Source organism: Typopeltis vanoorti, chromosome 8 (genome assembly GCF_054136105.1).
Source record: "Typopeltis vanoorti isolate ZY-2024b chromosome 8, IOZ_Tvanoo_1.0, whole genome shotgun sequence".
Taxonomy (NCBI): Eukaryota; Metazoa; Arthropoda; class Arachnida; order Uropygi; family Thelyphonidae; genus Typopeltis; species Typopeltis vanoorti.
In genome coordinates, this window is record NC_143556.1 from 14,454,363 (window position 1) to 14,469,086 (window position 14,724).

General features: G+C 36.7%; 1 protein-coding gene across 2 annotated transcripts in view; it reads right to left on the reverse strand.

The window, feature by feature from the left end:
- The window catches only part of sws (patatin like phospholipase domain containing sws), a 945,916-nt gene that overhangs the window by 123,164 nt on the left and 808,028 nt on the right, over positions 1-14,724 (reverse strand). The window lies entirely within an intron of this gene.

The window sequence follows — 14,724 nt, forward strand, 5'->3', positions numbered from 1 at the left end:
CTGTGCTGGTCAACTGCCTATATTGGTGATGAGGAAATATAAGGGAGAGTGCAGAGGCAAATAACTAAGACTTCCTAAAGACTCTGGAAGATTCAGTATGAGGATGGATTGAGGGAATGTGGTTACCAGAGTGTGGCAGATAGAAAGAGAGAGTGATATGATTGAGACATAAAATAAAGATGCCAAGAAATTATATTCTTCATTTAATCCTTTATCCAAGTGTAAGCAAACAAAGTTTGCACATGAAGTATCTTCATGACTGGACCACTTGTATATAGATAGAGGCTAATCTTCACATCAATTGCCTTAATATTCCATAATGAAAATCACATTCCTTTCAGATGTGTATAATGCTGTGATTTATGGGAGCGGCCATTACCCAGACCAATTTCAATCTTTATTCAGGTTTCATCAGAGGGAACCAGAAGGGATACCAAGGTTGAAGTAATGAAGAAGTAATATATTCTCATATACATGTAGTGAAAAGTTGTATCACCTTGTTGTTAAAGTACTTTCAATCAGAGATAGATGTTGAGAGTTTTTTCAGTGAGAAGCAGTCCAGGAAAAGAAGAAAGCATACAAAAGTTCCTAGAGAACAAGTCAACAGATGCCCTAAAATAATACAGAGAAAAATGAAAGAGAGTTAAGCTATGTGTTAAAGTAGCTAAACAAAAGTCATGGGAAGACTTGGGTAAGTGACAAAATATTCTAAAAAAGTTTAGAATTGGAGGAAAGAGTACTAAAACAGGAATTGAAGATGATAAAGATGATATGAAAACTGAAGATAAAGATATCCTAGATTTTCTGAAGTAATTACTGTTATATATCTTTACTTCCTCTTTATTATATATATATATATATTTGTATGTTTCACTACTCACTCATACACAGTTATTTCCCTTCTAGCTTCTGTAATAGTTTCCAATAAATTTAGCAAATCAACTATCACCCTCCTATCCTTAAACAAACTAAAATTCAGGCCGCTCTTAAGTTTAGTCACGTGTAATTCTTTCATTCATAAGAGCTTTGTCTAAGTATGGGACAAGGCCTTAAAATATAACCTCTGAGACAGTCTGCCTGTTAAATATTGACGAATTTATATTTTGCTGTGCCTGCCAATACATAGGATAGATGAGACTCTTATCCAAGGTGGCTCTCTCAGAGTATTACACAGTGATGAACTTTCTTGCCCTAATTCAACTAATCTCAATTCACTTTGTCTTTGCATGCAGTGGTGGTCTGAAAAATCAAACTATATTCATATATCCCTCCCGCTAGGTTTGATAAAATTTTTATAAGTGGCTATTTGAATTCATAAGACAGGCTAGATTCAGGCAAATGATATAAAACATGTTTATTTAGGTTTAAAAGATATACATGAGAAAATTAAAGTACATGGTTAACTTAATCACTTTCCTAGTAAAATTCTGATATCATTACTAACACAAAAATACATGCATAATAATTAGATCCACAGAGTTTTTCTATAAACATACAAACTTCTGGCTTAATTTAACATTATCTTCAAACACTCTCTGATCACTACTCATATCTCACAATATATCTCAGTTATCTCACATACAGATCCCTTCTAGGCAGACATTCTTCAAAACAGGGACAGGTCACTGCCAAATTGGGATAATCTCTAAAGTTCTCTACAGCATGTCCATTCACAAATTAACTAGAGTTCGCTCAAATCTTTAATTGGAAATCAGATACTTTAACATTCTACGTTACCATCCCATGGAATGACTTTCTGTTCTATCATCAGCCTTGTCTGGACATTAAGGCACCTTTGATCTGCGATTCTCCTGATCACTTACGATAACAGCACGGCCTGGTTCCCTGAGTCGATAAGGCAATGTGCCGCTCTGGACTTTCTCTGGTACTGCAGGCACACATCTGGATTACCAGTCACTCGATATGGCTTAGCTACTCTGTTATGAAGAGATAGCTAGCCTTGCCTTGCAAACATCAATAGCCCTCTCATGTCTTCTACGGCCGACCCAGAATCTTCATGTTGGCAGAGAGCACGAGCCAACGTCCACGAGCGCAGGAAACAGGAACCAAAAAGCCCTTTGTGGGGGGAGCTTGACCCTTATATTCTTCCTCTTTTTTTCTCGGAGATTCTCGCGCTTAGTTACATTTTTTACTGCACGGCACTCATCCACATGCGCGTGGCGTTCTTCCGAGAATGCGTTCTCGCTTCGCTGTCCTTATAATTTCTCTTTCCCTTAGGTCATATTATATTGGACAGCTAAAGTGTGACCCTTAGACTTTAGCTTACACTCAACTTGTTTTCATACAATACATAAAATGGGATACACTAATTAAATTATAATCTTATATAAATTCCTCTATTTGACTCTGTACAAACAGGTTAAGTCTCACATTTCTTCAGTTTTGCCTTAAAGTTATAATGTACATTTTTATTTCCTTGCCAAAGCACAACATTCTCTGCCTACAATTAAAGATAGTTGTTCCTGAATAAAATAATCTTTTGTCCCAATTTTTGATTATTCAGGACACAACATAGTCCCCCCCACCTCTAAGAAAAAATTTTACTTCTGTAAAATCCTTTTACAGCTTTCCTCCTCCAGTTATCTAGGATTAACCTCCTTGCATTTCTTAGGTCTAGCATCTATAATACGTTCAGGTGAGGCATGTTCTGCAGCTTTCTTGACTTCCGTATACTTGCAATCTGTGTAGCCTTGATTGCCTTGCCCCATTTGAGTCTCATGCCCGACACCCTTTTGTCGTTTGGGGGAAATTGTTGGGTTTCGTTCCTTATCATTGTGGTTAACCGCCCTTGTCTCTATGCCTCTTTCATTCTCACCTTCACAAGTAACTTTTTTTTTTTTCCCCCATTGGCTGTGCTTCCTTCTCTTATCTCTGTCGAACTTAACATGTATCCTATATTACTCTGTGCCTTATCCTTCTGATCACATTTGACTACACTGCTATCTTGTAATGTATTGGACCTAATTCCATTTTCATTTGAATTATTCAAAAATCTTGCACAGTCTGTGAGTATGTGTGCAGCCTTCATAGCAAGAGATAAATCCCAAACTAATAACTCAGTTATTGCCCTTCTAAGCTTGAAAAGAAAACATAAGAAGTGAGCATAAATTAACTGCCGCTTAGATTGTACATTTACTTCACGTTTTCTGTTCCTGTTCCACCTTGAATAGTTAAAGGAACCTCTAGATCTTTCAAATTTCTCAATTAAATTCACAGCGATTGTTCCCTGACTACTTTCTCCTAATTTCCCTTCCTCTATGCTTTGATCATCTACTACTTTGACGTTTGTTATGAGGTAAGTCTCAGTCTGGCTGTTGTCTTTGGATGTTGAAGTTAATGAAGAATCAGTCTGGTTATCTATACATTCTTCATTATCCCTCTTAGATTGTACACTTTGTACGATGTTAGTCTTATTTTGCATTCTGCCCTGACGTGATTCTCTAACTTTCCTTCCATTATTATTTCCCTCTTTACCTGACCGTTTTCTTCCCATAAGGAACATTTCATTACGAGAGAAGTCGCATGAGAATTTGTACTTCTCCAGAAATCTTATTCCCAAGATGATTTGTGAGCTTGGGCGAGATGTCCCAGGGAGGACCAACAAATCTTGCCAAACATTCATGTTAAATTCATGTAAGTACAATTTTACTCTAACCTTCTTTGTCACATATATCTCTGATGTAGAAATTCCTGATAATCTAATCGGCCTCTTTAGTTTATAACTACCTCGCCATAGACGGACTTTTATTTCTTGAAGATAATCTTCAGTAATTACAGAGGCCCAGGAACCAGTATCTAGCAGTATGTTGCAATAACATCCCTGTACGTTCCCCTTGACTATCATTCTTGACCCTCTAAGATGTTCATGATTCCTCTGTCCTCTCCTCCATGGTTTACCTTCATAATTATGAGGACTGTGCCCAAACCTAGACTCATTTCTATTATTTCTCATGGAGAGTCTCTTATTCTTAAAACAGTTGCGAGCTATGTGCCCAATCTCATTGCAACAGAAACATCTAGGAGGCTCTCTTCTGTTCTTTATCTTATTGGTCTTCTCATTTTGGGGTATGGTTCATTCTGAAGTCTTTTCTGTAACTGCCGCCAGCTGTTTCAATACAGTTTCCATATGGCTCACAATCGGTTGTTGTAGTCTTTCGACTTCCTTTCTTATCATCTCATCAGTCTTCTCTCTGTGAGATATAGTTGTTTGAGAGGTCTCTTCAGTTATTGCCACCAGCCGCTGAAGTGCAGCATCAAGACGGTCCATTATGGGCTGTTGTAAGCGTTCAACTTCTTGTTTAATCACTGAACGTACTTCTTCAATGTCAGACAGTCCTACTTCCTTTGTGGTGTTGGTCTCATAGTCAGTAACTTGATTGAAGTCGATTGATCCTTCTCCATCTTTCTCACTACTCATTTGATCATTATTAATCATGCTCTCACTTGTGCCTGACTCCCTTTCAGTATTCTTCACACAAGTGGAATCATTCGCCTCTTTAATCATGTAAACATTTCCGTTTTTCTCTTCTCTAATGACATTGTCGGACCCAATTGAGCTTGCAGGACAAATGTCTCCAAGCAGTTGCTCTCTTTGTCTTACTGCTGTCAAGCACTCCTCTAAATTTGTTATGTCTCTCCCAAATGCTGTTTCCTTCAGTTCTTGTCTCAATCCCCCCCCTAAAATGTTGGAAGACTACCCAGTTAAGATGGTGCCAGTCTTTGTCTGGCACCATCTTAACTGGGTCTTTGCCAGTCTTTTAAGAATATGACACTTAAAGTATTGGCAAGAGCTAAGACTCAGTTGTGGTAGCTCTGACAACTTTCTTTGTCTTTCTGTACTATCTTCTGGAGCTTCCATAGATTTGGTCCCATTCCTTACTTTAGAAAACTGGTATATCAGGACCTCCTTAAACTTATGGTAATCTCTAGTTTCTTTTAAGACAGGCAAGGAATAAAAGTATGTCTTTGCCTTCCCCACTAACTTGCTGCATAGTAATACAAGTAGCTGGAAATCACTCTAGTGTCCAATCTATCTTAGTTCCTCAATATATTCGAAGAAGGCAACCACATAATCGGTGTCTTCCCCATAGAACTGTGGTAATACCTGCTGCAGATTTATGGTTCTAAAGAATTCTTCGTTATTCATGTTAGAGCTTGTAGGTAGAGACATGTTTGTATCTTGGCTTACAATAATATGTTATAGAAATATTCTATTTTTCTCAATAATCTCCTGACTGCCTGATATGAATTCAAAGACCAACTCACTGTGATTGATCAATTTACTAATTTTATGGGATCCAATCACATCCTACTGGGTGACTGTGCCATTGTTATATACCTTTCTTTTCTTATCTATTATGTTTCACCACTCATTCATACATAGTTATTTCCCTTCTAGCTTCTGTAATAGTTTCCAATAAATTTAGCAAATCAACTATCACCCTCCTATCCTTAAACAAACTAAAATTCAGGCCACTCTTAAGTTTAGTCACGTGTAATTCTTTCATTCATAAGAGCTTTGTCTAAGTATGGGACAAGGCCTTAAAATATAACCTCTGAGACAGTCCGCCTGTTAAATATTCACGAATTTATATTTTGCTGCGCCAGCCAATACATAGGATAGATGAGACTCTTATTCAAGGTGGCTCTCTCAGAGTATTACACAGTGATGAACTTTCTTGCCCTAATTCAACTAATCTCAATTCACTTTGTCTTTGCATGCAGTGGTGGTCTGAAAAATCAAACTATATTCATATATCCCTCCCGCTAGGTTTGATAAAATTTTTATAAGTGGCTATTTGAATTCATAAGACAGGCTAGATTCAGGCAAATGATATAAAACATGTTTATTTAGGTTTAAAAGATATACATGAGAAAATTAAAGTACATGGTTAACTTAATCACTTTCCTAGTAAAATTCTGATATCATTACTAACACAAAAATACATGCATAATAATTAGATCCACAGAGTTTTTCTATAAACATACAAACTTCTGGCTTAATTTAACATTATTTTCAATCACTCTCTGATCACTACTCATATCTCACAATATATCTCAGTTATCTCACATACAGATCCCTTCTAGGCAGACATTCTTCAAAACAGGGACAGGTCACTGCCAAATTGGGATAATCTCTAAAGTTCTCTACAGCATGTCCATACACAAATTAACCTATAGAGTTCACTCAAATCTTTAATTGGAAATCAGATACTTTAACATTCTACGTTACCATCCCATGGAATGATTTTCTGTTCTATCATCAGCCTTGTTTGAACATCAAGGCATCTTTGTTCTGTGATTCTCCTGATCACTTACAATAGCAGCACGGTCTGGTTCCCTGAGTCAATAAGGCAATGTGCCGCTCTGGGCTTTCTCTGGTACCGCATGCACACATCTGGATTACTAGTCACTCGATATGGCTTAGCTACTCTGTTATGAAGCGATAGCTAGTCTTGCCTTGCAAACATCGATAGTCCTCTCGTGTCTTCTACGGCCGACCCGGAATCTTGACGTTGGCAGAGAGCGCGAGCCAACGTACACACGAAACAGGAACCAAAAAGCCCCATGTGGGGGGAACTTGACCCTTATATTCTTCCCCTTTTTTTCTTGGAGATTCTTGCGCCTAGCTACGTTTTTTACCGCATGGCACTCATCCACGTGTGCGTGGCGTTCTTCCGAGAATGCGTTCTCGCTTCGTTGTCCTTATAATTTCTCTTTCCCTTAGGTCATATTATATTGGACGGCGAAAGTGTGACCCTTGGACTTTAGCTTACACTCAACTTGCTTTCATACAATACATAGAATGGGATACTCTAATTAAATTATAATCTAATTAGATAATATTATAAATTATAGTATATTATAGTATATTATAGTATATAAATTCCTCTATTTGACTCTGTACAAACGGGTTAAGTCTCACATTTCTTATGCTAAACATTTCTTTAGTTTTGCCTTAAAGTTATAATGTACATTTTTATTTCCTTGCCAAAGCACAACATTCTCTGCCTACAATTAAAGATAGTTGTTCCTGAATAAAATAATCTTTTGTCCCAATTTTTGATTATTCAGGACACAACATTACTGATTATTATTTTTATTCTCCTAAGACCCAATGGAGTCACAGACTCATCTAGGAGGTCTCTTTTGTCATACATGCATGCAGCTCATCATCTTTGAAAGACTGTTAAATGACACAAGCAATGACAGAATAGTACCAGAAAATTTTCATATGGAATGCAAACAGGAATATATCAGTAGTTGATGTAAAAAAAGCAATCAAAAACTTGAAATGTGGGAAGGTAGCCTGAGTAGATGATATTCAACCAGAAATGCTCAAATATGGAAGTTTTGCAGTTGGTACTCTGCATAATTCAGAGTGCCTGGTCAGAAAATGGAATTCACAGATGAGTGGAGCTCTCATCTATAAAAAGGAGGAATAATGTCAAAAATAATAATTAGAGAATTTAAGTTCCAGTTAAAATTTATGCAAGCCTACTCCAGAAGAAGCAAGTGTGCAAGCATACTTGAGAAAAATTATGGAAAAGAAATATGGAGAAGAACAAGGCCAAATAAAGTTGTCAAGATCAGATTTTCACTATATGACAAATAGTTGAGAAATCATGGGAATATGACAAGGATCTGTACTTAAGTTTTGTAAACCTACAGTAGAAAAGGTTTACAAACCTGGTGGGTGCCTAGACAAAAACTTTTCAAAACTCTACAATAATATGGGGCAAATAGAACATTATGCAGAGCAATTATAGTCAATATTTAAGTTGTGAGCAGTTAGAATTGAAAGAGTACAGGAGGATGGTTTAATGTAAAGTGAAATGTAAGACAAGGATGTCCATTATCTCCATTCTTATTCATCATCTCTATGGAATTCATTATAAAAGAAAAATTAAAAATCTGATATTGGAATTGGAGATATCAAACTTAGCTCTTTGCAATGATATTGTACTCCTAAATACATTAAGTGCAAGTCTCCAGGATTCTCCAACTAAAGTGAATTACAGATGTAATAAATTTGGCATTCAAAGAGTTTTTTTTTCCTCTTCATGCATCTAAATTCATGGCACACTGAAGAAAAAATATCCCGTTTTCATTAGGCATTTTAATGACTTGATCACTTTCCATATCAAAGCAATAAGCTCCATTGAAAAAACTACTGAAAACCTTATGAACAGCTTTATCACTTTGGAATGAATTAACTTTGTACATGAACTTAAGAATTGTCTTCATGTTTTCAATGTCAGGTCTAATACCTTCTTTATCTATAAGAAGTCCAAAATAATTCATATTTTGAAGTCTTTAATTACAGCTTTGCCTCATGAAGCTTCTTGGTTACTGCCTTTAGTAGTCTTGCATACAACTTAAAATCTGGAGAAAACAATGGTAAATCACCTTGAAATACCAAAAGCATTGGTTCCTGAAAATTCAGATAACACTAAATTCATTCATGCCTGATATGACTGCAGCGTTCTTTGCACTTTGAGGTAACCTGGGTATAATGATGTGAGTACCTTACTTGGACCAAGATGTAGCAAATTCAAATTACTTGCTATCTTCCTTTCTCAAAGGTGTCTGATAGTAGCCATTATCGAGATCTAACTATGAAAATAATTGAGCATCATGTAAAGTTCTACGCATCAACTAAGGCTATATAAAATATTTTTGATTATCCACGAAATAAATAATGCTAACCTAGAGAAGCCTAAATATCATGTGTGACAGTAAAATACTGTCCAAATTAGACACAAAAAAAGTCTCCAGGCACTAATGGCATTCCTCCAATTGTCCTGAAGGTTTATGCACCAGAACTAACTTCTGTCCTATGTTGCCTGCATATACTGTCTTACTCCACTAGTATCTATTCTACAGCCTGAAAATTGGCCCACATTCAACCCATTCCCTAGAAGGGCAATAAGTTACTGCCGTACAACTACTGCTCCATCTCGCTCACCTCAGTCCTGTCTAAAGTAATGGAAAAAAGCATCAATTCCCAACTCCTACACTATCTTGAAGGTGCCTGCCTAATAAATGATCACCAGTATAGATTCTGTCGTTGCCAATCAACAGGAGATCTGCTGACATATGTCACCCATCTCTGGACAAATGCATGGAGAAGTTTGCCGAATCTCAAGAGGCTGCACTTAATATCTCCAAAGCATTTGACTGGGTCTGGCACAAGGGCTTACTAAGCAAGCGGCCATTGTTTGGTCTGTCTCAAGACTGCTATAGTTGGATTGCCAGCTTCCTGTCTAGATGTACATTATGTGTGGTGGTGGATGGATCCTCCCACCATTCAACTAATGCTGGGGTTCTACAAGATTCCATCCTCTCACCAACCCTCTTCCTGCTATATATCAATGACCTACTTTGGCTGAACTCCAACCCAATACACAGTTTTACAGATGACAGCACATTGCACTCCTCCTTTTCTTTTGATAAACCTCTACACAACTCACCTCAACCTACAGAATATCAACCACCACTGACCTCAATTCTGATCTCCAAGCCATCCTCCAATCGGATTCAGATAACCTAGTCAATTTCAATGCTAATAAAACCCAGTAATGTCTTATTTCTCATAAAAAAAGAACCATTTTCTCCCAGTATTATTTTTGACGACATCCAAATTTCCAGACAAGCCTCTCTTGGGATAAACACATCACAACCACTGCATCCTCAGCTCTAAAAAATTAGGATTTCTCTTTTGCTTAAGACGTTACTTCACTTCTGAACAACTGTTAACCTTATACAAATCAGCCCAGCCATTGAATACTGCTCTCACATATGGGGTGGGGCCCTCAAAATGCTTGACTCAATATAGTGGAGAGCAGTCAGACTTATCAATGACCAATCTCTTATCAACTCACTCCCCCTACTTTCATACAGAAGATTGGTCTCTGCACTGTATATTCTATAAATATTTCCATGGAAAATGTTCATCCGAAATAGCATCAATAATTCCCCCACTTAGTACTAAGCTCACTGGAACACGTGAAGCTGCTGCTCAACATCCCTTCACGGTGCACCTTGAAACCCATAGAACAAGTTTCTTCTCCTCCTTCATCCCTGATGCTGTACTATGGAATAGTCTTCCCCGGTTGTGTTCCCCAAGGAATACAATATGCAGTCATTCAAATCAAATGTGAACAAGTACCTTCTTTTCCCAACCCACTATCCATACACTGTACTAATGCACTATAGGTTGATCCACCAACCTCTCATGTATGGCCAAAACACAGAAGTAGCTAAAAGTTCTTTTTCAATGTCACAAAGCAGAAAATTAATAGATTCCACCGTGTTAATTACTGCTCTTAGACCAAGAACAAATCTTAACTCTCCATTAGAATTTTCCATTAAAAGAAATGGAGAATTCCATAACGAATGAGAATGCTGAATAATACCAACCTCCAAATATTGCTTAGCAAGGTTTTAAGCCTTTGAGTTCTTGAGATGTTTGATACTGCTTTATGAAATAGGTTTCTTTGAATTAACGATCAAAGAATGTTCTACCTGCATAGAAGACAGTCCATGTATACCTTCATTAAAAAGTATCAGAGAATTTTTTTCTCAAATGTTTTAAACATTTAGATGCAATGTGCTTATTATCATCAGAATTTATTCTGCCCAGGGTTCTCTCAGAAAGAACAAAGGGAAGAAGGCCTGCTCCAATATCCTTAGTATTTTCAGTCCACAAACAAACCTCATGGATTTCCTGATTCAAAGGAAACAAACTCTGAGAAGGTTCTGCAGAGAATTTGTAAGAAAGTCAACCCATACAAAGAAATAACTCCAGATGAATAATTACAATAATAACCATGGAGAGACCAAAAATTCTTCATCTAAAACAAAATGAAACAAATAACTAGAAATTGCTTAGGAGATAAGCAACTCATGCAAAAAGCAGGTAATTCCTGATTAAATACACCTTTCAGTTTTATCTCATTATCCAAACACTGAATGTCAGTCTTTATTCTTTCCTTTTAGTGTGAAAAACTGTCAATTAATCACTGAAATACATGCTCCAGTATCAAAAAATACCTAACAAGATAGTCCTGCAATTTTGGCATCCACTAAGTTTAAAGGTTCTGAATCCCAAGTTGTTCAAGTCTTACAACAAGGATGAGATTATAAAGATTTAAAATTCTTCACTTGCGTCTAGGCATATTTTGCACAGAATGTAAGGACTGAGAATCTTTATATGAATTGCTTAGTTCTCTTGAAGATGTGACCTAGTTCTCCACATCTAAAACCCTTCAAATAGTTTTAACTGTACATATTTGCTTTCATTTGAAATAACACATTATCATCAATTCTCTTTTCTAACTCATGTTTTAGTTTCTTCTCTTCAATTAATGAAGTTTCTTTCTTTCTCCTGTACACCCTCTGTGAGTGTGTATATATATATATATATATATATATAAATAAAAGAATTTTATGATGATGTTTAAGTTTCTCAAATTGCTTATCAAATTTTTACATTTGACAGTTCATGTCATTAGAAGTAGCATAAGAATGTACACTGGATTTACAGGGATTCTTCTTGCAAGGCAATGCTATTTACATGGAAGTCTTGATTCATCAATTGCATTGACAGATATGGTTGTGTGTGAACAAACTATGAATTAATGATTCTTCCCTTTGAGGAACTTCAAGAGCTCTTTTAAAATCAGTAATCATATGTTTGTAAACTGACATTTTTAATTTCATGCTTTAATCCATTTCTGAATTGCTGAAACAGAATTCCTTGCAAAAATTCACTATCACAGTTATCATAAATTAAAGGTGCCAAGAAATTGTATTCTAGGATTAATCCTTTATCCAAGTGTAAGCAAACAAAGTTTGTGCGTGAAGTAATTTCACGACTGGGCTACTGGTATATAGAGGCTAATGACTTCATGTCACTTGCCTTAGTATCCCATAATGCAAACCACATATCCTTACACACATATATAATGCTATGCATTATGGGAAGGATTGAGGTCTCATCAGTGGGAGATAGACCCAGAAGTGATACCAAGGTTGAAGCAATGCAGAAGTCATATTTTCATATACAAGTAGCCAAAAGGTGTCACACCTTATTACTAAAATACTCTGGATTACAGATAGATGTTGAAAGTTTTTCCACATGGTTATACACAGTCATCACTTTTACAATCGTATAACAGTTTAGGTAACCGATCATAAAATTGATCTCATCATTGATCCATCTCATCATCAACTGCTCATTACATATCTCAACTATATCCTCTGCAGCAGTTGTTCTTATACCATTTTCTCCAATGAATGTCAGCCTTCTATAATCACTCCCCCCCCCCCTTGCTGGCTACATATCAATCGAAAGAACTCCCGTAGGATTCTTTTTGGCTTCATTAGCTAACTGCTGCTCATACTTCACTTTTGCTACCCTTACCAAGTCACCCTCAATGCCTGGTCCTTGTAATACTCACGGAATTGGTTATTACCACTTCTCTTACGCTGTCTACATAATACCTTTTTTCTCTGTATTGCATGCTTAATATCTTCATTCATCCATCCATTTACACCAACCTTATTTAACCTTCTGACCCTTGGAATACATTTAGACATTGCTTCTATTAGATAGTTCTTGAATATCACCCAGCTGCATTGATCTCCTTTCCAGCCAATTCCTCATTTTGTGCTACATCTGCAAGCTACCTCTTGAACTTCTTGTAATCACCAGCCTTGTAGTTCCACATATCTTCTTTCCTCACACTGCTGGTAACCATCCAGGTAATCACTTCATGGTCACTCTCACCAACTGGAGGATGATTTGACACCTCATTTATACTAACATTCTCTGATGAGATGATCAAATCCAAGACCCTCAAATCCTCATGTGCCCTCTGTTATATACTGCTTGAGATAGTCATTCCTCAAAAACTCATTTTCTTTACTTCCAGTTGCTATCTCATCATTCCAGTCTATATTGCCATAATTAAAATTACCCATTATGATCACCCATTTCTCATTTGCTTGAGTAATGTGATTATACATTTCATGGTCACTACCAGCCACATTACCAGATCTATAACATTCAAGTATTTCATTTTATTCATCCTCTATCTCACACCATACCACCTCAAAACCGCTGCCACTATTTCCCTCTTGCATCTCTACTTTGTATGGACATAACTTCTTCTCTATTACCAATAGCACTCCTCCTTCCTTTTTACCCTTCCTGTCTTCACTAAACAGATCATACCCTTCCAGCTCTATTCCTGTCAGTATGTCATTCTCATCCAACCATGTCTCATTTATTCCAACAATTTTTGGGTGAAGAGACTCAATTAATGCAACCATTTCTTTTGTCTTGTTTCTTACACATTTGTATATAAACATAACAGCTCATTCCTGGACTATAAGAAGTTTCACTGATACCATCCATTAGATGTGACTTCTCCATACTTAACTTGGGCCATCCCTTTTTCATACTGACATCATTAATTTCATCTTCATCACTCTTCCATACATATCTCGAATTCTCTGCATTTAACTCGCCATTCATTTCATCTCTTGTCTCATCTTAACCAACTCAGCTTTCAAATCTTGCATTATTTTTTTGCTCTCATTCACTCTCTCAATTTTATTGCCAGCATATATGCTGGTTCGCTCTCAATGCCACTCACCACCTTACCATTAAGTGCACTCTGTTTTTGAAATTCCACTACATTTGTATTGCTTTCGTCATTCTTACCATTCATTGTTAAGTTCATCAGATTGCTCATTCGCTTTTTCAAAACTTTTTTGCCCAGTTTTTTTATGCTCTTTTACACTGTCCCTCTTTGCTATCAGACAAGGACTCATCCATTTCATGGCATTCTCGCTACTAACACTTTCAGTTACCAATACATTACCGCTTATCAAGTCCTCAATCAGATCACACTTCACACACACACCCTCCTTCCATCCATCTTAAATATCCATAATTTATCTACATAATTGAACAAATGCATATACGACATCTCACATTTCACAAAACCACTAAAATCAAAATTAAACTTGTGTAAAGTACTGCCATCTTTACTATACTTCACCCTAAGTTTAACGATTTTGTAAACAAACTGTAACAATCAAGCCCACACACTAGAAACACTGCAAGCAACTTTTACCGCAACTCTTACTCATAAACACACACTTATTTACAATTAATTATTCCAAAAAATTATATGAAATGGGAGCCCTTCTTTACACAAACCTTTCAGCGAAATGCAACCTGGCAAAAGCCAAGGTTTGTCTGATAATCTGTGTACTGTACAGGCAAATGATGGATGTCTGAGAAACTAGTGACCTTGCTGCAGCCTCATTTCCCTTCATCCCAACAGAAGCATACATCAAAGTGTAGCTCACATAACTAATAAAGGAGGTTGTGAATATGAGAAAGCACTGGTTGTTGCTGCAACTCTAGACTTCTTATTGCCTGACAAGAACTTAGCAAGTCTGATTATATTATTCCTTTGGTAGTAGTGGAGTCTGATGTATTTTAGCACACTCTATTATTGCATACTGCTTTTCTACATAGTTATTACATTCTAGTAGGATTTGTGCAGATATAATGTTGTCTGGAAAGACAGCAGAAGATTCCCACTAGATCCTCCAAATTTGAGCCATCTGTGTAGACAGGCACAAAATCAGAGTATTCAGTTCTATGAGCTTCGAAGAGCTGCT